Source organism: Larus michahellis, chromosome 2 (genome assembly GCF_964199755.1).
Source record: "Larus michahellis chromosome 2, bLarMic1.1, whole genome shotgun sequence".
NCBI lineage: Eukaryota > Metazoa > Chordata > Aves > Charadriiformes > Laridae > Larus > Larus michahellis.
The window spans coordinates 133,421,096-133,444,052 of record NC_133897.1 but is presented as its reverse complement, the minus strand read 5'-3'; the positions used below and the strand labels follow the sequence as shown (position 1 = coordinate 133,444,052).

Genomic DNA, 22,957 nt, shown 5'->3' with positions numbered 1-22,957 from the left:
CTTTCTCCCCCCCGTTCGGGCGCCGAGGCGGAGGCTCCCGGCAGCGCTGCGCAGGGCTGCGAGCGAGGGGGGCGGCTGCCATTGTCCCTGCGGGCGGGGAGCGGGGCAGCCCCCAGCTCCGCCGGGCGGCAGCGGCGAGGGGCGGCGGTGGCGCCGCGCTCCCGTCCGTCCGTCCGTCCGTCCGTCCGCCCCGGCCTCCCCCAGCGCGGGGCCCGGCTGCTGCCGCCGTGCCCGGGGGCAGGAGGGAGTGACTTGTGCCTTCCCCCGCCTCCTCCCCGTCCAGCCCTCCTCTGGGTAGAAGGAGGGGAGGAGGAGGAGGAGGAGGGCGAGTGGTGGGAGGGTCTCCATTGAAATAAACAAGCAGGCAGTTATTAAAACGGGAACATGGCGGCCGCAGCCCCAGCTTCAGCTTCATCTTACAAAGCGAAGGTCAGCGCCGGCGGCAGCCGCGGCGGCAGCGGCGGGAGACGGCACTGACCCCGGTAACGGCCCCCGCACGCCCCCTTGGCCCCGCCGCGGCGGGGGGTGTGCCCGAGCCCCCCGCGCCTCCCCGGCCGCCTTCTGTAATGCCGGGGGGACGCCCGGGGCCGCGCCGGTGCGCGGAGGGGCGGCGTTGGCGGGCGGCACCACCGCGGCGAGGCGGCTTCGGCCGGGCCGGCAGCGGGGGGGAGCGGGGCGGGGGCCGCGGCCCCCACCGTGGGGAACCGGAGGGGAGCCGGGGGGGCAGGCGACCGCGGGGCCGCCCCTCGCCGGGGCATCGTGCTCACACCCCCGGGGCCCGGCGGCGGGGTGGGGTGGTGGTGGTTGTGGGGGGCGCGGGTTTACTTCCCCGGGACGTCCCCCGTTTCGGCGGAGGCGGGTGGGGGGGGATACGGCACCCCACCCTGCCGGGCCGGGGGGGTGGGGGGGCGGTTTCCTGCTCCCAGGGCAGGAGGAGACCGGTGCCGCCTCCCCGCGCCCCTGCCCGGGGGTGGCAGGGGGAGAAAGTGCGAGGAGCCGGGGAGGCGAGGGGTGCTGCGGCCAATACGGGGGGGTGGGGGGGGCGGGGGCAGCCCTGACCGCGCTGGGGGAGGATGAGGGGCAGCTGGGCTGCGGCGGGCAATTTCCAAGGGATCGTTTAGGACGCTTCCCCCCCACCGCCAAGCACGCACCGACATGGAAACTTGGAGGGAAGGGTGACAAAAGGGGTGATTTGGGGAGCAGGGCGGTGTTCGCCCCCTCCCTTTCCCCGGCTGACAACGACTCTCGGCGCGTAAGGGTGCGGGGCCGCCCCGTTTTCCCCTCTGCGGCGCCCGGTGCCCTCTCCCCTTCCCCCTGCGCCGGGGCCGTCGCTCCGCGCCCGCCGGAGACGCGCGGGGAAGGCAGGGGCGAAGCGGGCAACTTCTCTTAACTTTCTTGCGCGGGGGTTGCGCCTGCGTGTGCGCGCAGGGCAGCGCCGGGCCGAGCCCAGCCGTACCGCCGAGCGCCGCAGCCAGGCCGTGGTGGCGGAGCTGCGGGCGAGCGCGGCCCGGGGGCGCCCGGCCGCCGCCTCCCCGCGGCCCGGGGAGGGGTGGGGGCCCGGCCGCCGCAGTGCCGTGTGTCTGCGTGGGTGTGCGCGGGGCGGGGAGCAGGAGGAGAAGGAGGGGACGAGGAGGAGGAGGATGGCAGCCGGCGGGGCCGGGGTCCCTGGGCGGGTGGCGCTGGCGGGGCGGGCGGCGCCGCTCGCTGCCGCTTCCCTTCCGCGGGGCTGCGCGCAAGGCGGGCAGCTGGGCGGCCGCCTCCGCCGGCAGCGGGGCCCCCCCCACAGGCGCGGGGAGCGGGGGTAGGGCGGGGAGATGTCCGCGGAGGGCGGGTGGTGCTCAGCCCCTCCCCGCCTCGGCGGGGACCGCGCTGCCGCCGAGCTCCTCGCAAGCTCCTGGGCGAGGTGTAACCGGAGCCTCGTCCCTCGCCGCCCCTCGATCCTTCGCCTCCGCCGGGGCCTGAGCGTTTCCACCCCCCCGCCCCACTCCCCCCGCCTCCCCAGTCCCGGGAATCACATGCTTCTCCTTCCAGAGCGGGGCATTCCGGCCGTGGAGTTTTGTATGCAGGAAAACCTGCCCGGGAGCCTGGCAAAAAAAAAAAAAACAAAACAAACGGTTGGGGCGGGGGGAGAAAAAAGGAGGAGAGGAAAAAAAAAAAAAAGGCAAGGAGGTTGCTGGTAGTCACCGGGAAATAACGATACCTGAAGCTTACTTTGTCTTAGCTTGTATACTTCTGTCTGAAGTGTGCCTATGTGGGAGCCCACTGTCTAAATACACTTGTGATTTAGCCAGGAAGAGTCTCCTTGTAAAAGGAGAACAGTCTGCTTGTTCAGTAATAATCATTTGGTTTTGTATTTATCTTTTTTTTTTTTATTATTCTTTCAGAGTAGTCAGAAGCAGGTGAATAGGCTTTAGAACAGAACCAATAATATTTTAATGGTATTTAAGTATAGTTTGAGCTAGGTGTATAGCGTCTGGCTATGACAGTTACAGCAGAGCTCTATTGCTGCTGTAAATAAGTAAGCAGTTTAAGGCTGCCAGTCTTTTTACTTAAAGCATTTTTTTTTGTTCTTAGTTTGCTGCCATTGTGGCTGAAGGCAGTCATTTGTTTTTTTTATCCCTTTGGGTTTTTCTGTATTGCACTATAAAATCAACTCTAGCCAGGTAATTTCCTGGCTCTTTACAGCCCAATAGCGGCGTTGGGCCACCTGGTGGGCTCCTCTCATGGGGGAATCCTCTGCTAGTGCCTCAAGGGAGGGAGCTGCTGGTCCACTCTGGTGGATGCTCACAGAGAAATGACAGCGTTGCACACCGTCCTTAATGTCATACCGAAACTACTATTCCCCAAAGCAGGGCTCTTGTTTGCTTACATGCAGCTTAAGACCACTGTGAATGGAAACTGGCCGTTTTATCACAGTTGGTGCAGGTACTGCGCCTCCTACGTAGTTTTCAGGACATTTGCTTGTTTACGTCAGCAGTGGTGTCACAAATAGGATATACCACGCTTGTGCATATTTGCACGTACAGACGTGTATGCAGGCACGTATGGATGCTCGTGCATTTGCGTCCCTTATTTTGGCATTGGTGATATAGCTGCTTGGGGACTGGAACGTAGAAGTCAGCTCTGTGGTGTCACACGAGATAAGGAAAGATGTGAATTGCCCCGGAATGGTTAGTCCCTAAGTTTATGAGAAGTTCGTAGCCAGTCTTGGTCATCTACAGTCTTGAACAGAATACTTTGTACCATCAGAAATATTGAGAACAACTTTAAAAAGAAAGGTTGATCTTTTTAGCATCATCCAAGTATTAGAAGAATCATGTTATTTTGAATACGTTTGTGTCTCGTTTTGGTGAGCATTATGCAATAAATGCCTGACAAAGGGGGTGTAATCATCTCACTTTTTTCAGCCGCCATACTTTTTTATTTCACATAAAAACTGAAGATTTCTCAAGCTTGTGGTCTTTACTAGGGAGAGAGTATCCACGTATGACATGCTTCATCAGTATCTCTGCAATGTTTGAAGACACTTCTGTACTAAATGTGTACATCTCCTTGTGTTCCTTGTGTGTCCTGGTGGTGTCGGTGCTAAATTTGAAACTGGAGGCATTTGAGGAAGGAATGCTTTATTGCTATCAAGAACGATGCTTTTGGAATAAGACGGTTCAATTTGAGTTTATAAACTGGAACTATTTTGTTTGAGAGAGGAAATAGTCAAAGGTTATCCCTGGTGGAAAGAATAGAAAATACTAGGGATTTACTCACATGTAGTGTAGTGTATTGCATTAAACTGAAGCTCTGAAGTAAAAATTAATTATTTAAGAACAATGCTTATGTTTTTATAACCATTTAGGATGTAGCTTGCTCACAATAAGGCCGAGAGGCTCTGTCGAAAGAGGCACGTGAGCAGTCCGTGCTGTTGACATTCCCAACTTTTCCCTCTGTCCTCGGAAACCCCCAGTGAGAGCCAGCCCATCTGCAGGGAGCCCGGGGTTTGCAGCGGGAAGAACAAAGTCTGTGAGGGAGCCAGCTGCGGCTACAATGCCCACTGTCTTCAGCTCCTTGCCTTTGTTGCTGCTGTCGCTGCCTCGTTGGCAAAATCTGGGCTCCTGCACTCAGCCAGAGTTTCTCTAGCACCTCACACCAGAATTGCAGAGGCTTTTCAGGTCTAAGCATTGAGGATGCTGTCAGTTCGTTTAAGAGAAAAAGCCGAACTAAAGACTGGTATCAAATTGAAGCAAAAATGTAACTCTCTTTGTCTGCTGAGCACTAGTAGATTGTGCATTGGAAAAAGGGAACACTGAACTAAAACTGTTCTTGCCGCGTTCCTTTTTTGTACCATTGCTATGGTTGGCCTGCTATGGTTGGCCTCTCTAAACAATGCAGTTCGTATGCAAGTAGGTATAAAGAATTTAACAAATTCTACACGTTTTCTTAGTATTCTTATAGACGTTAAAATGCTCAGTATTCATTTATTTCTGTGTTTGGCTTTGGAGGTCAAAGGTTAAATGAGTCATTACAGTATACACTTTTCTGTGTGACACAACGTTTTAAACTAAGGACAGAGTAACATTGATATTTATTTCATAGAATGGATATTACAGCATCCATTCATCCACCCGTTTTCTACTATTAGTTAATTTAGTTACAGATGGCTGTTCTGGCAGGATCCCTTCTTTTTATTTTTAAATGAGATGAAGTTCACTGCACTACTTTATTTTTGTTAGTTGTTAAAACATTCTCATACTCCTGGCGGCAGATGACAAATCCTTCAATGTAAAGCTGGGAGCAAGGGAGGCGGGGAGGGAGAAAAGGGGAGGGAGAGGGAGGGGGGGGAAAAAACCCTCCTGAGCATATGGAGACATCCAGAAAAAGATGTGCATCGTCAGCTGTGATTCCATTGTGTGCTTGCAGACGGGATCTGAGCTCTTTTTCTCTTGGGAATTCAAACCTTACAGAGTATTCATTGGCTTTTACCCGTCAGGATATGATCGAGCTTAGATAATATGTATTTCACATATTTATTATACATAATATTTTAATAATATTGTAAGATTACAGGGAATAAATACAGTTGTCAGGACTCCTGCTCTGTGTTGGAATAACATTTTGAACAGGCATACATACTGGTGAAATGGCAACTTTGAGTAGTAAGAATAATTTGTAATATTACATCAGTGGTTACATATTACTAAGGCATCTCACCAGTTCCACGGTTAGTAGTTTGTCAGCAGTATTTACATGATGCAAACACTCCCTATTTTTAATGATTCAGTAGCTTAGCCTTTTTAAAACATACCGAGTAGAAATGTGACATGAAAAATGACAGCTTGTATAGTTTAATCAATTTAGGATACAGAATTAAAAGAAAAAAAAAACAACAACCCCACAACAGAAATACCAGGGAATTTTTTAAACAGGGTTTTAGACCAAAGAAATTTTTTCAGTGTTGTGAGTATTCAAAAATAGTATTTACATGATGAAAAAAACTGAGTGGAAGAAATGAATTTTCTTTTATTCAGTCCTGCATTTTCCTATTACCTAGAACAGCATTTTCTCTCCTGAGCATTTGGAATACTTCTGCTGATTTTATGCAATTAGTTTGAGTTGATGAATAGTTTGAAAAATAGATCTTGAATGTGGTGGATTTACCGCGTTGCATTTTGTTACTGTTTATGATTTTTCAATCTTGCTCTATGGAAATTGCACGTTATTCAAGTTAAGGACTAATGGAAATTTTACTTAAGAGTTTTATGGAAATAGAATAGGCCCAATTCTTATGGAAAGTGTACGGTCACTAGGGTGCTTGGCATTTTGAAGTTTGAAATTAGTTCATTAATTTAAATGTCTGAAGCTATACAACAACATATTAACCACACACACATTTTTTCCTTCTGCAGCTGCATCATTATACCATTCCACGTCTTGCATTTCCTTAAATGGCTTCCATAACAATTTCCCATTAATACAGTTACTGGCAGATATTATTCTTGCTTTGCTCTCATTTTAGCAGTTATAACTGATAGTAACTCTCACTCTTTCTGTGAGCGCACTCCCAGTATTTAGATATTCAGAAGCCTCTTCGTAATGTGCATTTGCTTTTTGCAGCTAAGATGCAATGCCCTCTGTAAAGCCTGATTACATTTTTCTGTTTGTTTTTAAACTTCAAGAAGTTACTTGCTGTTTGGAAAGTATAACTTATATTTTGCTAAAATAGTCCACGTTACGTGGAAACCATTGATGTATTAGTGAAAGGGCAGAGAGTGTAGGTGACAAAATTAATTAAAATATGTACTGAATGTGTTGATTGATCCATAAATCTTAGGTAGTATGGATCACATGAGCTTCTGGGAGGGGGGGGTGAATCCTGGGACACAGTGAGAACATATATCTGATGTAGTGATGACTGAGAGTTGCTATTTTGATGCTTTTTTTAGTGAGCTATGTAAGACATATTGTTGCTCTTTGGTAGGATTTATAGTGGGCATATCACAATTGGCTGCTTTATTGGCTGCCTCGGTGGAAAAGTCTGGGATTGAAGAATGGGCACGGAAAGTGAAATAACATTTTACTTGTTAGGTCAGAATTATTATGGAATTTTACTCTTACTCTGCCCATGCTGTAATTCATCTGTGTGTGAGCGGATTTACTTTTTCATTGCTGTCAGTATTGATCTCTAATGAGCCTTGCCCATGGATTTTGAGGAAAATCATTCCAGTTAAAAACAATGCAGTATGTCACCTGTTTGTACCTCACAGATTACGTAGGAGGTACTAAATCACATTTAAAAAGAAAAATAAATGAGGATGGAGGAAAGTCTGCCTATGAATAAATTTGATAGTATATACTGACACTTTATTACAGGTATTTTTATGAACTTAAAAGTTCAAAATTTTAAAAAACAACAACCCAGACCCCAAGGTCATATGTTTTAATACTTGTGCAAGTGAGAGTTCAGATTATCATCCAGTCTACGGTGGAGGTTACTTCTTCCACCATGCTTTGCATTCACAAGGTAGCCCTTCAGTCCTTATTCTTTCATATTTCAAAATTAGTATCAGGACTTGCTGACCAACCACTCATGTTATTCCAATACATAAACGTGATTATTGTCAGCTAATTTCAGTTGCTATCCTTACAGAAATTTGTATCTTAGTCTCCAGCAATAAGAGCAATGTCCTCCTGTTCTATCAGTTTCCTAAAATAGATTCTTTGTGGAGGAAGACTTATGAGTGTATACAGATAAATACATTATTTATTTTAGCAGATTACAATTATATTCTCAGGGAGAAAAGCTCTTTTTCAAGTCTAAATCTTTGGGGTTTTTTTCCAAAATAAAAATTTATAACTAAAATATACTGTATTGTTTCAGTGTGGCCAGAATACTTACTACCTTTATCTTAAAAGAAAAAGTCAGCCTGTTGATACTTTACTGGCTATAAAATGTAGCTCTAATAACATAGTTTAAAGATGGTTTTTTTTAATTGCTTGCCAATTTGTGCTGGCATTTGCAGTGCAGACATACTTTTGCTTGTTTTACTTTTTTTTTTTTTTTTTTAAGAATCATGGCTTACTTTGATACAAAGATACTGAATTTTTAATGAGCCCCCAAACTATTTTCATGCTACAGTTCGGTGTGAAATTAATGTTAACTGCACAATCGTGAGATCATTTGTGGCACCTTTTCTTCTTAGTATAAAAATGAGGGAACCTGAAGGCTGTAAGTAGATGAAAAAATATGTTCACTGTGCTTGTACACTGTAGATGATGGTCTTTTCCTAAGTATGTCTGAAAGTGGTAGTTGTTCACTTGCTTTTAGATAAACTGTGGTTTGTAGAGTTGATACTGTGTGTTTTGTTCACAATTTATAGTTTTTATGGGGTGAGGAGGTAACACATCTTAGGTACCTGGAATACAGATGTCCCTTTGCACTGGAAAAGAAAGAAATAAATGACTGTGCATGAATGGAAAATAAAGACGTAAAGCGGTCTGAAGTCAGAGCACGGCACGTTGTTCTGGGCCATATCAGTTGGATGTTGCTGTGATGTTGAACTTTACAAAGTTTTCTTTTACCCTTTAGGGGATGGAGGATTGAATGGTGGTGTTGGAAAATGGCAAGTGTGGAGAGTGATAGCTGTGGTGTGTTTTGTTTTTATATCGTAGCTAATGCTGATAATTTGTGTAATATTTGAGGCAGAGAACCATTCTTAATGTAGGCCTTTATCGCTGGGCCGACCTACAGGCCTTTGAGCACCACCATTAGCAGCAGTGTGTTACTGTGAAAGCTGGCTTTATGCAAGAGTGGTTTCTTTTGGGTTTTGAGGGGCATCACAAGAACCTCCTGATTCTGGTGGGAATTTGCATGGGAATAGGCACTAGCTTGACTTTTGCTGCAGTGTTGGTGTTCCTTTATTTCAAGCTTCAGAAAGGGCTCAAGAAGGGAAGGCAAGGACTAATAGGTAATTTCATTGTCCATCACTTTCCCTCACTGATGGTTTATTTTAGTTTTAGGAATAATTCTGGAATATACCAGATGATAGATCCATTTGGGTATGTAAGCTCGTCCCTGTTATTATTCAAGAGCTTTACTTGGACAGAAAGATCTAGTGCATAGTATTTTGAAGGTAGTGCTTCTACTGTGAAACTATAATATATTGTCTTGGTTTTCAGACAGTATTATTATTAAATAGAATAAAACAAATGAAAATTGGCAAAATTTGTCATTTCCATGGTTGACACGTGGTGCCCCATGGACCACCGCATAAGGGTCAGGAGCCGCGTTACTCGTGTGCAGACTTTGAGCTGTGCTACTGGAGGCCATGTCGGTCAGGAGGTGGGACCCAAAAAAAAAAAAAAAATCAGCAGTAGGAAAATACCAGTAAGCAGCCACATTCGTTGTCAAGAAACAAAATGGTAGTAGAGTGGTCATCCTCATTCACTGGCGTGCAGCAGCTGAAAGACAGGAGACGAGTGGGAAGTGCTTCTGTCTGCACAGGCATTCTCATTAGTGCTCCTCTGTGGAAGAGGTCTCCCCACCATGGGCTGGGGCTGTAGCCCCCATCTGCAGGTGAGACAGCTGCTTCCCTTTGGTGTGTCTCTCTGAGCTGCAGGTGTCTGACAGATACTGTAAACCTCACTAAATCACCAAAAGATCTAGTGGTGTTTTACTCAAAATTTTATTCTAAGACAAGATGATGTTTTCTGTCAGTGAGGACCCACTACGAAGCCCCGTGGTTGCGACTTGTAGAGCTTGTGTGCTTTTTGGACATTCCTGAGGAAATAACGTAGTCCTATCTTCTGTGTATATATTTTATATAAGAATACTTCTTTATTAGTGGTGCCCCTGAACAGTCTGTTACTGTAGTGGTATCCTGCCTGTGACTGAAAGAACTTAAGCAGAGTTTGTTTGAAGAAGGTTTCTGTGAGATGGCAGAAATGACAGAAGGAATGAAGTTGTTTCTAAATTCCATTGCTCTTGAGGCATAATTTGTGCGCTTTTTCTTCAGCATTGATGACTCTTGTTAGTGTATCTTGCATTTTCTTTATGTTCTGCCTTTTTGTTTGTCAGAATAAGAAGGCAGAAGATGCTTCTTTGGTAGCTTCCTTGGTTAAATTTGACATAAATTACTGTTTGACCAACAAACAGCAATGCAGGTATAATATTTATGTGGGCAGTGGCATGCTTGTCTTACCTGAAGAAATGTGTATTTCTGTGCAGTGTATGTCCTCTGCTCTACTGGACTATTAGGCTTTATACTAATGAAGAGCTTTCTGTTCATTTGTCTGCTGCTACTCATCACTCAGGTCAGGAGTATTGTTAAGTGGAGATTCAGAGAAGAAATAGGCTTCTGTACGTACAACTTTTAATAATGATTGAAAGACATTTTGTAAGAACACCACTTTCTCCTTTTTAGAGATTTGAAACTACTGTGTTACAAAGTCAACCAGTCAAGCAGTCAACCAAAAAAGGAACCAGCCACTTTCACAGAGAGTTCCCACAGATTCTTCTGTGAAAATAAAGGCTGTGTACCGTGGAAGTTAATGTGAAGGTCTTAGTTGCTATCACTGTGAATTTGCAGTAGGCAGCAGGTAGAGAGGAAGCTGTGTGCCTGGAGTGATTGTGCAGATGGAAGGGGGTTGTAGTTATGTCTGGAAAAGCAGATAGTGCTCTGCAAAGTTTATGTTTCCCTCCTTGCGTTGTGCTTAAAACTGTGATGTGCTAAGCATCATATTTTTATTTTTCTATGCCTGTCTCCAAAAAAAAGACTAATATTTTTCTCTCAATTGCGTTCCTAGCATGCTTGAGATGTATCTGAGCAGTGAGGCCCCCCGCACGCACAGCCCCTAGAAATCGTTGCCCGCCTCGCTGAATCTTGGTGAGTTGTCTGTATACTATTGCATTTAATTGAACTCTGTTACAGTTTTATCTTCTTCACTGGGGAATTTAATGTGAGATGTCTTAAATGGATTGTGTAGCTACAGCAGAGCGAGCCTTGGTTTTAAGTAATGTATGATATTATACAATGAGTCGAAATATAAACATTTTGGAGACTTTCAAAAATAACGCCCAGACTGGTTATGGAAGTGGGGACCTTGCTTTAGTGCCAGGAGCCAGAGTGGGACTCTGCTGGGAAAGGCTGAAGGGATCAGCATGTGATGTTTTTCCACATTAAGTTTGTTTTATATTTTATACTGTAACTAAGGAATTGACATTTTTCAAATGTGCTGATTATGGTCTGTCTTATGGCAAAGGTTGAGTATGAAATAATACAAGCTTTTCCATCCAACTATCTGCACTAATAAATTACTTAAATTGAGGATTGAAATTGGTATAATGACACTGATGACTTAAACTGCTTGTTGCTCAAGAATTACTGTCTGATGACTCCATCAGGCAGTGCTGTGCCTGTTTAACTCCGCTCACAAGAAGGGATAATACCGCTGAGAATTAGAAAAAGGGACCCCTGCGGATTGTTTAAATGCAGACTAATAATAGTTTGGTAGTGCAGTGAAAGTAAGTAGAATATAAATGCCGTGTTTTTATTTTAGGTATGTTTAATATATCAGTATACTCGCTTGGTATAAATCTTTTACAAATATGCATTTGAGACTTTATGTGAGAACCTTTTCAGGGTACTCATGAATAAATGTTGTCTTTTAACACATAGAGTGACTTATTAAGGTCAGAAATATGTATTTTTGAGGCTTGCATACTAAATATAGAGGTGAGAAATAAGCCTGCTGAAAAGGTTGTTAGTTGTTTGGGGGATAACTGTTTATAAAATGCCATCCGTTTATGGGTAAAATTATGTATGTCCACATCAAGTGTCATTTCCTCTTTTGTTAATTATGTTGAGCAATTTTTGCAATCTAAAAGTGCTTTTCTTTAAACTTACTGAATTTTCTAGCATCAGTGAATGAAAACAGATGAAGAAGCTTTCCAGTGCTTCTGTTTTTTCTGCCTTTTCCCTTGGCTGTTCTGATAAAACAATTTGTAGTTCATTGCGTTCAATGAAGTTTATAATACTGGTTAATAGTTTGTTTATGTATTATATTAACTTGAAAATGCTCAGCCACATAGATGTTGTTACTTATTTACCCTTATTACTTACACTGTATTACTTATTATTTATTTACACTACTTATCTATGCTGCATAATGTTCATAATGCAGGTCTTCTTGATAATAAGCTGCTTTTGTGATCATTTAAGCAGATCGTTCCAAAAAAAGGAAACAGTAAGAATCTAAAATATTTTTTCTCCTAGTGAATAGGACTCATAAGAGAATGAGTTAGGTATATGTAAGAAAGAAAGAGAAAAATGTCACTGCTAAAATTCTCCAAAGAGAACATGAAATTGTGTTGTCAGGTTGATAGTATGTTTGTTTTCAGTTGTCTCAGTTGTAATTTTTCCATTAAAAAGGAATGCATTAGGTAAAGACTGGAAAAGGTAAATGTTCAAATGCAAATCAATTTGCATATAATTGCCTTTTTTTCCCTTAATTAATATATGTGGGCAAACCCCCTCCCCCTTTTTCTTAGTGTTGCTACATTCTTCACCAGAATTATATATTTGGTTGTTACTGTGCCAGAAAGTAAGCCTGTACTTTTACAGATACTGAGTAAAACATAATTGCTGTGTTTGAAAAGTTCAAAACCTTTAATAAGGCCAAATAGGAGATAAATATGTGTATATGAAGTCTACAGTGATGACAATGAGGAAGGAAACCGCTGTAAAAAATGGATTGTTAGCTGGGGTGGTGGGAAAAGTAGCTGCTGCGTGTTACCAAAAAGCAGTGCAATTAGGATGGTGAGAAGTTTAGACTTTAAAAAAAACAGACAGGTAAAAATACTAACTTCAGTTCCTAGTCTAAAAGTTTTCAGTCAGAAAACACTTCTCTTTCTCTCTCTTTCTCCTTTTCCTTTTACATGAAATGGTTTGCTTTGTAAGGAACGCTTCTCAGCAAAAAAAGAGCGTAGATTAGAGAAATCTCAGTTTTCTGTCACTGTCGGTCTGGAGAGCCTGTTTCAATCTAACTTTGTAGTGATTTCATTGGCGTTTGTGTTGTAGTTAGTGTCAAGTGTGATAGATAGAAAATATTTCTATGTCTGTCTGTTCTGAGTTATAGTACTCCTTATTGTTGTTTACAGCAGTAGTAGATAAAGAAAATTCTGACAGATGTCTCATTTTTGACTGTGTCCTCCTAACACATGTGTGTGTAAAGGGAATGCTGTCAGAAAATAAAGCGCAATACTGAAAATAAAGAGTGCCTTACATTGAAACAAGTTTAGAGTCTTCAGTATTAGTTTAAAGATGCAAGTGAGGAACTGACAGTACGTTCCGAGTCTCAAATCTGAATGAGAGAGACCTTATTTCCATCAGCGTGCAAAGACAGGCTAGGAGGGTGCCTACCTAGAGCTACTGGAGTCAGTTCAGAGCACCAGAATTCCCACGGGAGCTGTGTTTCTGAAATACGTGCAATGAAATCGCACGTGTCGATCACAGGTATGGATAATGTTTACTGAATCAGGTCATCTTATTTGCAGAGAGATCTGGGAGGGATATTTAATCTACGTTGAATTGGTTTGTGATAAATAAAGGGAATGTGTTCCCATTCCTAGACCTTGAAACTGGGGAGTTGTGTTTTGCATGAAATATGATCAGATTTTTCTGTTTTCAGTCACTCCTGTTCAGTAATGACATTGGTTAACATGAATTGCCTATAAAGATGCCTGTAAAAGTGGATGCTTGATTATAGTGAATTTAATGCAATCAGTGTTAAAATGATACTCCTAATCTGAGAGTTAAGTTCTGTGTGGGTGGTAAAATGAGAACAGAAGTATTGAGAAATGAGCATCTATTAAGATTTATACAATTGCACCCCACGGATTCCCCCCCCCCCCCCCCCCCCCCCTAAAATTGGAAATGGAAGCTTATGGAAATCTTTGGGTTTTATTTTGTGGAAAAGATGAAATTTACACAATATAAATGCAATATATTGCATTTCCTTTAAAATTGATGAAAATTGAGAGTATTGTAGAGAGAAATTTCATTATGCTTGCATCTAGCAGAACTAGATTTGTTAACTATGAAAGCAGTTTTAAAGTAGTTTTGAGGCCACAACATTCAAATTCATTATAAATCTGGAGTAAACCATTCTTAAATATGTAGAACTCATTAATTACTGTGAATGGATTTAAGTGGAGTGCTCTGTCAGTGAACTTTTTACTGAATTGATGGAACCAAACTTCATATATATCCAGGACTGTTGAAAACAGTGTCATTCAATTGATTGAAGCTTGCCTTTTGTATGTAGCTATATTCTGGAAGATTATTTTTAACATTTCGGTTTCAGTGAGATAAATAAAAAATATTTAGGAAATGAGATCGCTAACTTGATTTTATTCACTTCTTAAATATTGGTTTTGACTTAGTAATGGACTTTGCTAAGATTTTTTCATTTCTTGCCTTGATAGGAACCTTTTTATATGGGCAAAGGTATAGCATATCCGCATTTGCAGAAGAAATAGCCGTCATTATCATCTGTGGAAAATCAATATATATTTTAAATATAGATTGATGACATTGTACCACCAGTATTGGAGCCTGGGAATTCTAGAGGGGTCAAGAACAGGACAGCTGGGCTCTTGCATCATCAAAGATGATGAGATGCATTTACTTGGGCAGATTTTCCTCTGGCCCTGCCTGTAGCCCCTGAATTGGGAAAAGTGAAATATTTACCCGGCTCGGCTCTTGACAGTAAATAGTATTAATTAAATACAGGGCTTGAAAATGACACTGGTATTTCAGATTAAGGCCAGTAGATTTTCCCGTGGCTTTCTGGAAATTGAATTCCAGTAGTCTGTTTATTTGACAGCATTATAGTACAATAATTTGAGGTTCATGGGTATTTCTGTACATTAAAGTGGGTGAATTTTTATAATGTCACAATGCTGGGATGTTAGGCTCAGAAGACTTATGTGACTAGAATAGTAAGCGAATTTGCATCTGGTTAATACAAAGTGTGGCACTGTGTTTCCATCTGATTAATTTACCTTTGTATTAACTGGACTGGCAAGAAATTCTGGGTTTTCTTTTTAAAACAAACTTTGGATGTTGAAGAATTGAGATGAATGTTCTTAGGTAAATTAGAGATGTTAGGAAGTTAAGTATTATTCAAATGATTTAGAAATATTGGTGAGTTTTACAGTATCACTATGAAGGGCTTTAGCTACTAAAAATGTTTTACGAAATCCTCCTCTAGTCATCTCACCACAAGCAAACAGGGGTACTGACACTCCTACGTACACAGTATCTGTCAGTGTGTAAATGTGTTGGTAAAACTCTGTTTACAGCTGTGGCCATGATAAATGAAGAACAGGCTCTGTTCTCCTGTTCCGACATCTCTGGTTTTATGGTCCAGATTCTTCCCTCTTTTCATTGTCAGTACTTTTGTTCCTTCGGTAATCCCAGTTCAATAAACTACAGCATTATATGTACACCGAACTCTGTATCTTTCAGAATGATAGCAATAGGCAATCTAGGAATACTTGAAAATTAGAATTGAGAAAATAATTAGTAGGTATTGCAAAGCAGTTCATCCTTGAGGGAAACTGCAGTAGCATCATGGTTTTTAGCGTGTTTTTCTTTTGCTTATGTTTGGGCATTCTCACTTAAACTTTTGGAATCATCGTTACAAGTAACACGTAATTGAAGATCCCTTTTTGTGTTGGATTCCTTTTTCCTTCAGTCTCTAGGTACCTGTTTTACTGCTGTGATACAGTGAGATGTCTCCTACATTTCTTTGTTTAGGTTGTAAGCTTGAAGCTCTACTGTGTGGCAGCCACAGTTTAGTAGTATTTTAAAATGGGATAAAAACATCTACGTTTCTCTAAAAGTAGGTGTCCAACACATATGAAATTTTACTTGGGTTAATTTTTATGGCCTTTCAGTTTTCAGTTGTGGTTCTTTGCTTGGCTTCTCTTCACAAATCCTGGTTAACTGTGTTTTTATTGCTCAGTCCTGCTGAACAGACTCATGTAAAATTTTTTTCTGTCTGGAGTTACAGTATGTAACTTCCAGAACGCGTCCTGCAGTGGAATAGGGTTTATGTGCGGCTGATGGTACATGAAACTTGCTGCATGACTAGCAATGTTTAAAATATTCCGTGTCCCTGACTCTGTGGTTTTAGTCTTTCCTTCCTCATGAGCTCACTCTTTTGTCATTATCCAAGTTCTAGGCTCTTGATCAACACTGAAATATTTGAGGAATCAATACATCTGAGCCTATTATATAACACTATGCTTGCCATACTTAAAACATACTCGCCACAAATCCACAGAAGAAAAAAAAATACAAAACAAAAAAACCAAAACAAAACACCTCAAATGAGACCATTTTATATGAAGTACCACACGCTATTCTACTGCTATTGCACCCCGAGCACACTGCCACTATATACCACAGGCTGTGTGCCACGACCGAAACAGTTAAATGGATTTGTTCTATTCTTTTTCTGCTTTTGTTGGTTAGTGTCAAGTATGTTGTGTGTGTATAGCACGTCTGATTCACGATAGTATGTATTTATTTTTTAATATTAGCATGGAACCATGCATGTGGTGCTCTGATCCTGTTCTAGGTACTGTGGGCACTTCTTTTAAAAGGAAAGGAAAAAATAAAAAGTAACAGCCTGCTGCTGCTGAACTTAATTCCAGTAACAGTAGTTATCAAAGTTGCCTCCTACTTAGTCTTCCTCTTACTTGCTTCATCACTCAATTTCTGAGCTATTTTCCATCCGCCCCCAGCTTCCAGGAGAAGTGTTTTATGTGTCGTGGTCTTCTGATACAATCTGATGAAGCTTTGGGATAGTCCGTTCTCCTCCACCTTTGCCATCAGTCAAAGCCCCCCGGCAGCAACGTTGGAGGAGCAGTGTTTTGGGTCAGGACAGCTTGATCCGTGGTTATGACAGTCTCTAATTAGAGTTGGACGTCTTTGTGTGTGTTTTGAGGGGGAATTATGTATTTTTGGCTAGCTGGAACCTATCAATGAGTTGGCTTGGATTTCATAAGTAGCTTTGTTGAGGAAGGGGGGAAATTCCCTGCTAACCAGAAATGCTGGAATGGCTCACTTAGGGAAATTCTGAAATTTAATGAAAGTTTTGAATTTTGAGGCTAGATTCTCAGGAAGACTTAATGGTGAGTAAGACACGGGGAAACGGCCCTTCTGCGGGGTACGGTTCTGAGCGGGTGTGCGAGGAGAGGGCTCTCGCTAGGCCACGGTTTCAGTGTCGCAGCCTGTGCCCCAGGTAGAGGGGACAGCTTGTGACGGGCCGCATACCTCGTCTGATTTTGCTTCCCTGGGGAGCTGCAGTTTACCCTGCTGCTGCCGGGTCCAGGGCGGCCCTTCCCGCTTCCCCTGGGATAACTGTGGGAAGGCAGGTAGCTGCACGCCGGCTCCTCAACGCCAGACATGGGAGCAACAAGATGGAGGAGGGAGTTGCGATGCTCCTGATTCGGAGCGGAGGTTTGCATTTGGGGCTCCTGCCTCTTAGAAGATTGCTGCTGAATGTTTTTGAGCGGAGCTTGCGGCCTCTGGAAGAGGCCTGCTTTTTATTGGTGCGTAAATACTTTGTCTGAGAGCCGAATTTCTTACGTTGGCGGTGAGTGCCCTGTCTGTTGTGTGTGCCCTACGGTAAAGGACAGTAGTTTCTTCACTTGCCTACTTTTATAGATTTAATTTATTTATCTGCTATAAATCTCGTCTCACACAAGGTACTGCAAAGGAAGCTAAGGTATACATTCACAGATATATTTAGCAATTAAATCCCCTTGTGGATGCTCTTAACGCTTTGAGATAGCTTACCCTACTTTGACATGAAGTAAGCTACCTGAAACAAGGGCATTTTTCCTGGTGAACTGAGTATTTGCGCAACTTGAAACAGTTCTAAAATACGTTTGGTTTTTAGTTTTTTCTTTTTTTCCCTGTTCAGTGGCTGAAACGAAAAATCCATTATAGGCACAGCTCTGTTCCTCATGTCAGAGGTATAATTGTCCATAATTAAATGGATACGTTTGACTACAAAGATATAATACAAATTAGGTTTTCACACAGTTGCCACTGCGTATGCCATCTTTCTTTCCAAATCCTTTGATAAGGTCAGTGTGAAGTATTTTTACCGTGTAAAACCTGATGAATTCTTGAAAACCTGAAAAGATCAAAATGAGACATATTTAGATCTCTCGGAGCAAATGAGAAGTGAAAATGTGAACAGTATATAACGTGTCTGTCAAAGGTAGAAATAAACCCTTACAAATTTAAACCCACAAATAAGTGAGTATTTTGTGTTATGGTGGGAAGGGACATATAACTTTTCTTGCTGTTGACATGATTTGGGGACTGTTCTTACTGTTCTGATTTTGTGGAAATATTGTTGTATAGGCATAGCGGTAACTTTTTCATAATGAGCTGTACTCTGTTCTGTTACGCTTGTGTAAATAATTTTTGCTCAAGTTGTATTGCAGAAGCTGAGAAAGGAAGATGGTGAGCCTGCCCTTAGAATTTCCTCGGGGGAGGAGGGACTTTTTTAGAGAGGTGAGATTCTGAGAAGGGAAATAAGAAGGTTTCTTGCAGAAAGGTTGAGCTAACTAGCAGTGCAGGAAAGATGGAAACGTAAAATCCAATATTGGGTCAAACCTTCTTCTGCTAATTGAAAATGTTTCTCACTTGCATTAGCTGAATGTAGAACGTGTTTTACTGTTTTTAACTGATTTTGCTTACCACTGGCAGGGAAGGAAGTCAGTAAGAGGGAACTGGTATTTTCTTACACAGACAGTATCTTGAGGAGCAGAATAAGTTAAGGCAGTGTGGTTTTCTGTGAGGGTGCATGCCTGCAACAACATGAGCATTTTCTTATTTAATATTTTAATAATTGAAAATTTGGGCGGTTTTGTGTGTGTACGTTTCTTTTTACATTGTAATTTGTACTGATTGTATTACCACTTTTTTTTCTGCCCTGTTGCTTTGTTCAGGGTACCGAGCAATATCAGGCACTCATATGCCATGCTGGATGGATTCTGTGGTCTTAACTGTGCCAAGGTTCTCCTGTTCTTGTGTTGAACAGGCAGTTAAAACAATTTATTCAGGCTGGCTCAGGGTAAGCTACAAAAAATGGAACATATTGTTACCTTGGACAGTTTCAGGTTTTTTTTCTTTTTTTTTTAATCAACAAATACTTTAGATATGGTGGCAGGAAGCATTTGTAGAGTTTGGGGACTTGGAATGTTTGCCCCTGCATGTGATGGAAATTTCCCTACAATTATGCCCGCAGGAATGATGGTACATGGGTAATGACAGGGATGGAGCTAGTCCTTGTGCTAGAGAGCCGGGAGCTTACACATCAGTGCTGGGTTTGCCAAAGGTGTGCTTAACAAGTCACTTGAGCTGTAACTCCCTCGCTTTCTTAGCTGTAAAATGGGGTGAACCCTCATTATTTTCTCTATATGCAGAATTCAGATTCATTGGTTTGTGTGTGGATTGTGTAAGGAAAATAAATGAAAACATATTTATGTATTTAATTTCCTCAAATGTAAATAAAATGCTTCTATCTGTGTTGTGAATTAATATTAAAATAGTAAAAAATTCTAGAGAGAACTTGCCTATTAAAATGTTGAAGCAATGGCCTTTTGCTGTTTTATTAAACAAGAATCAACCTCTAGATTGCTTTGAGTTAGCAGTATTTTTGTCTGCTTAGGTTATGAGATAAAACATCGAGTATTGACTTAACTTCACGTTTCACAGAGGAAGAACTAAAAATTATCTCTGTGAAGGGTGACTATGGAGTTACTCTTTGAAATTCTAATTTAACACCTCAGTAATGGGTCAAGCCTGCTCGGAATCCTCTGTGGGATTATTTGATTTGCTGTCTGGTTAACCTCAAGGAAAATGGGATGTCTTTAAATTACTAGAGGTGCTACTATCACCTTATAATGGAGCCACACAGGAGAATTTGTTGTTTTAAATTATGATTGTCACCTGATGACTAAGGAATTGTATGAATGGGGTTTATTTCTAAGGTCTGTCTTGAGGTTGAAAGTTGCACTGTTTTTTCCTTCTTTTACTTACCATCAGCTGTATAATTGGAGATTGATATAATTGAGGAATAAGGGGAAAATGTTGTCTTTACCTGAGGGGTGGGGATGGGGTTAGGGTTTTAGTATTTTTTTTGTCTTCAGCATTATTTATGCATGGAAAAGTTTTTTCTTTTGTGTTTCTTTTATATGCATATATGTTTTGTGCCCCAACAAGAAGAGTCTATATTTTTTTCATAATAAAATTGCTTATTAAATGACATTCATGTGACTGTGGAACTGAAGGGAGAAGTTCTGCTTTTTGTAAGTAGACAAAGAAACAGCTTGAATATTTTGCAAGTCTACGCATGTAACGTTTATCCTGCCAAAACCTTTAAAATTAATTTGCAAAGTATTGAAATACATGTACTCAAATGTTTTATGCTGTGTCATACATAAAGGAAGTATTTGGCAGTTAATTAGTAACTTGAATTTGGGGTGCAGGGTCAAAGGCAAGATTTCAGTTAACAGTGAATTTATGCCAAGATTTTACTTTTCATTCTATTTTATGTTGGATATTCTGTGCATGTTGCTCTTATAATTTTTTTCTCAGCTGCAGTTCACCTTTAAAAGCCATATAACATACCTAGTCATATTTTAGCAGGTTACATATTTCTCTGTCTTACAAATTAAATGGAGTTTTTAAACATCTATAGTTTGTGATGTCATAGGGTATAAATTAATGCAGTGAAAAGCTTAGCATAATACATCATTTTAACGGCACTTAGTGTCTCTTCAGGAGTACTGAATGGAGACAAGCTGCGCAGTGTGCATTGCATATACAAATTTCACGAGACGTTTTGAAATGAGTCGTGGGCTCAGCTCCAGCGCTGCTCTGAGCGCTGCCTGTCCTGCAGAACTTTCCATTGCCAGTCTGTCACGTACCACGTGCCTGTATTTCACCTAAGGTTTCTGATCTGAATAACTGTGCCTGTACATCATTTGAATTGCATATTTCACAGAATTTACTCACTGTTGCTTCTGAGAATTTTGTTTTGTCCTTTTTTTTTTTAAGAACACAAGTATATTTATTCTTGTACAGTTCCATGTGTATCAATTTGTAATCAATTTTTAATTTATATATCAACATGTTGTGGCATGTTTTTGAAGTCAATAATAGCTATGGAAATGTAAGTCTTGACCAGGTCTCAGGACCTGCAGTTTGGGGAGGATATACTGGGCAAAACAACATAGTCATCAGTTTTGTACACGTGTAGAGGAGGGAAATTTTTTAGGCTATGAAAATTTTTCTATGCTTTCTAGGAGCTGACAGAGGTATAAATAACATAGTACAATAAGGATTACGAAGATAGAAAATATGCAGATTTATTTTGCAATATTTCCGTCAAAAGCTTTGTTTGCAAAGGCAAAAAAGCCCTTCTTTTGTCTGCTGCATTAAAGTGCATATAAGAAAGGGCTAGTTGCAGCAGAAGCAAGCAGGGCCAGGCTCGCAAGCTTCTATCTGAAGAATTGCTAGCATGCATGAGTTGGGCTGCTTCGCCACTTCAACTAGATAGCTTTCTGGTGATAGGAGAGGTCCTACAGCTACCCATTTGCTGGTTGCTAAAAATAGTGCTACTGGAGTAAGGAGACTCCAGCAGCACAGCACCGAAAACCCTAACTCTTCAAACACGAAGACTTTCACAAGTAAATGCTTAAACGAAACACATCATCTCCCCATGGTAGGCAGAGTTGCTGGCCACCTCATCTCCTGAGTCTGGCAGACTGGCCAACTTCTGCAGTGTGCCCAGAAGGTCATTCAGTTGAGCTATTTGGAAAGAGGATGGATTCAAGATGCAGAGGTAAAAAAGCTTTCGTAGGGAATGCTCGATTTGCCTCTCTTTTTCCTAGAGGAGAAGTATAATCTGAAGTGTCTTCTGATTGCAGCTGTAGGAGGGGAGTATGGGAGTTCACAGACAACTTCCAGACAGAAACCTCAAATGCAAAATATCGTTGTGAAATAATTAAAAATCTTTAGATCGGTGCCGCTATCAAGTGTGAAGAAGAGTGATTTTATTATTGGTAGTTGAAGTACATCTTGATTTGTCTTTCCTTTAACCCTGAGGTGACCCTTCAGAAGGTGAAAGGTGGTTCAAGCTCCTACTAGCTGAGATCTGGAGATTTCCTGAACGTAAACTTACGTGTGTTGCCAAGTTGTATCACCGCAAATCATCAGGCTTGCTCTAGAATTTCAACTTGGCCCAAAGGTGGTGTTGAAATAAGAAAAAAAGAACAGCACTTACTAACATAATTTACACGGACTGGTCCGTGTGACATCATTTTGTTTTTATTAGCTGCTGTTTTCTATGTTTTTTTTAATAGTAGCTTGGTGGTTTAGGCTGTGTTTCAGATATGTCTCCTCTTCTGTATTTATGTACAAAATACCACTAAGAATAATGGAAGAGATACACGGTTTTTTTCAAGCTCACTTATAGCGTGCATAGAGAAGTGATAAATGTGTTCAAAGTCCTAAGGTAAAACTTCTTCAGTATTGTAGGAATTTTTTCTGAGTTGCGGTTTTGAGGGATCATTTGCCATGAAAGAACTAGTGACTTGGCAAATCTTCTGCTAGTAGTTTGGGTTGTATTTTGGTAGGTAATTTATAAGACATCTTCTTTTTGTGATCACGTCACTTCCCCCATGGCATCAACTGCCTTCATGGGAAACCAGTAGCAGAACATGGATTCATGTACCCTTAGTTTCCTTTAATGCAATTAAACATCTGGAAGTAAGTAGAGCCATTGTCATGTGAGCAGCCAGCTTTCTACAGAGTCTCAGGAAATACTCTTGACTGCTTTTTGCAAATGGCTGCTAAAGTTACTCTGGTGTCTATTTTTTTGTTCAAGGTACTCAATTTAGTGGCCTGTATACATTGTTAGGGACGGTTTGATATCTGGGTAATATTCCTTCCTACTTACTATTAAGTACTTATTGTGCTTGCTCCTCTGTGTGAAATTAATATATACTAAGCTTCACGATGGTCTTGTGAGGGAGGGGTCGCACAGGAAAGTTGGTGGCAGAAATTAGGATAAGAACCTAAACTGTGTGTCTCCTAGATATTAATGAGAAAATCAATAGGGCGATGACTAGTTGCAAATAAGATAGTCTAGTTTGTAAGCACTGTTAATAGTTCAGTCAACTGAGTTTCATTTGCAGAAGCACACTGTAATCGCAGAGTGAGAAGTTGGTGACCGAGTAGTATCTGTGTAAACAAGCTCTATCCTAGTGAACTTTTTGCCTTCAGACCTGTGCTATGTTTGTGTTAGGCCAGGTCTTTAAATACAGAATAAATGAACAAGAAAAATAACTCTCTGGCAACAACTAAGGCGGACACTT

The 22,957-nt window shown here is 41.7% G+C and overlaps 1 protein-coding gene across 2 annotated transcripts in view; it reads left to right on the top strand.

Moving 5' to 3' along the window:
* The first annotated feature begins 292 nt into the window (after positions 1 to 292).
* NCOA2 (nuclear receptor coactivator 2) overlaps positions 293 to 22,957 on the top strand; it is a 194,462-nt gene continuing 171,797 nt past the window's right edge. Inside the window, exons 1-2 of one of the 2 annotated variants that reach the window (XM_074577248.1) lie at positions 293 to 429; positions 10,294 to 10,373. The gene's annotated coding sequence lies outside the window, so the exon portion shown is untranslated. Of the gene's footprint in view, positions 483 to 10,293; positions 10,374 to 22,957 lie in introns of both variants that reach the window. The other variant, XM_074577247.1, reaches the window with a different exon arrangement.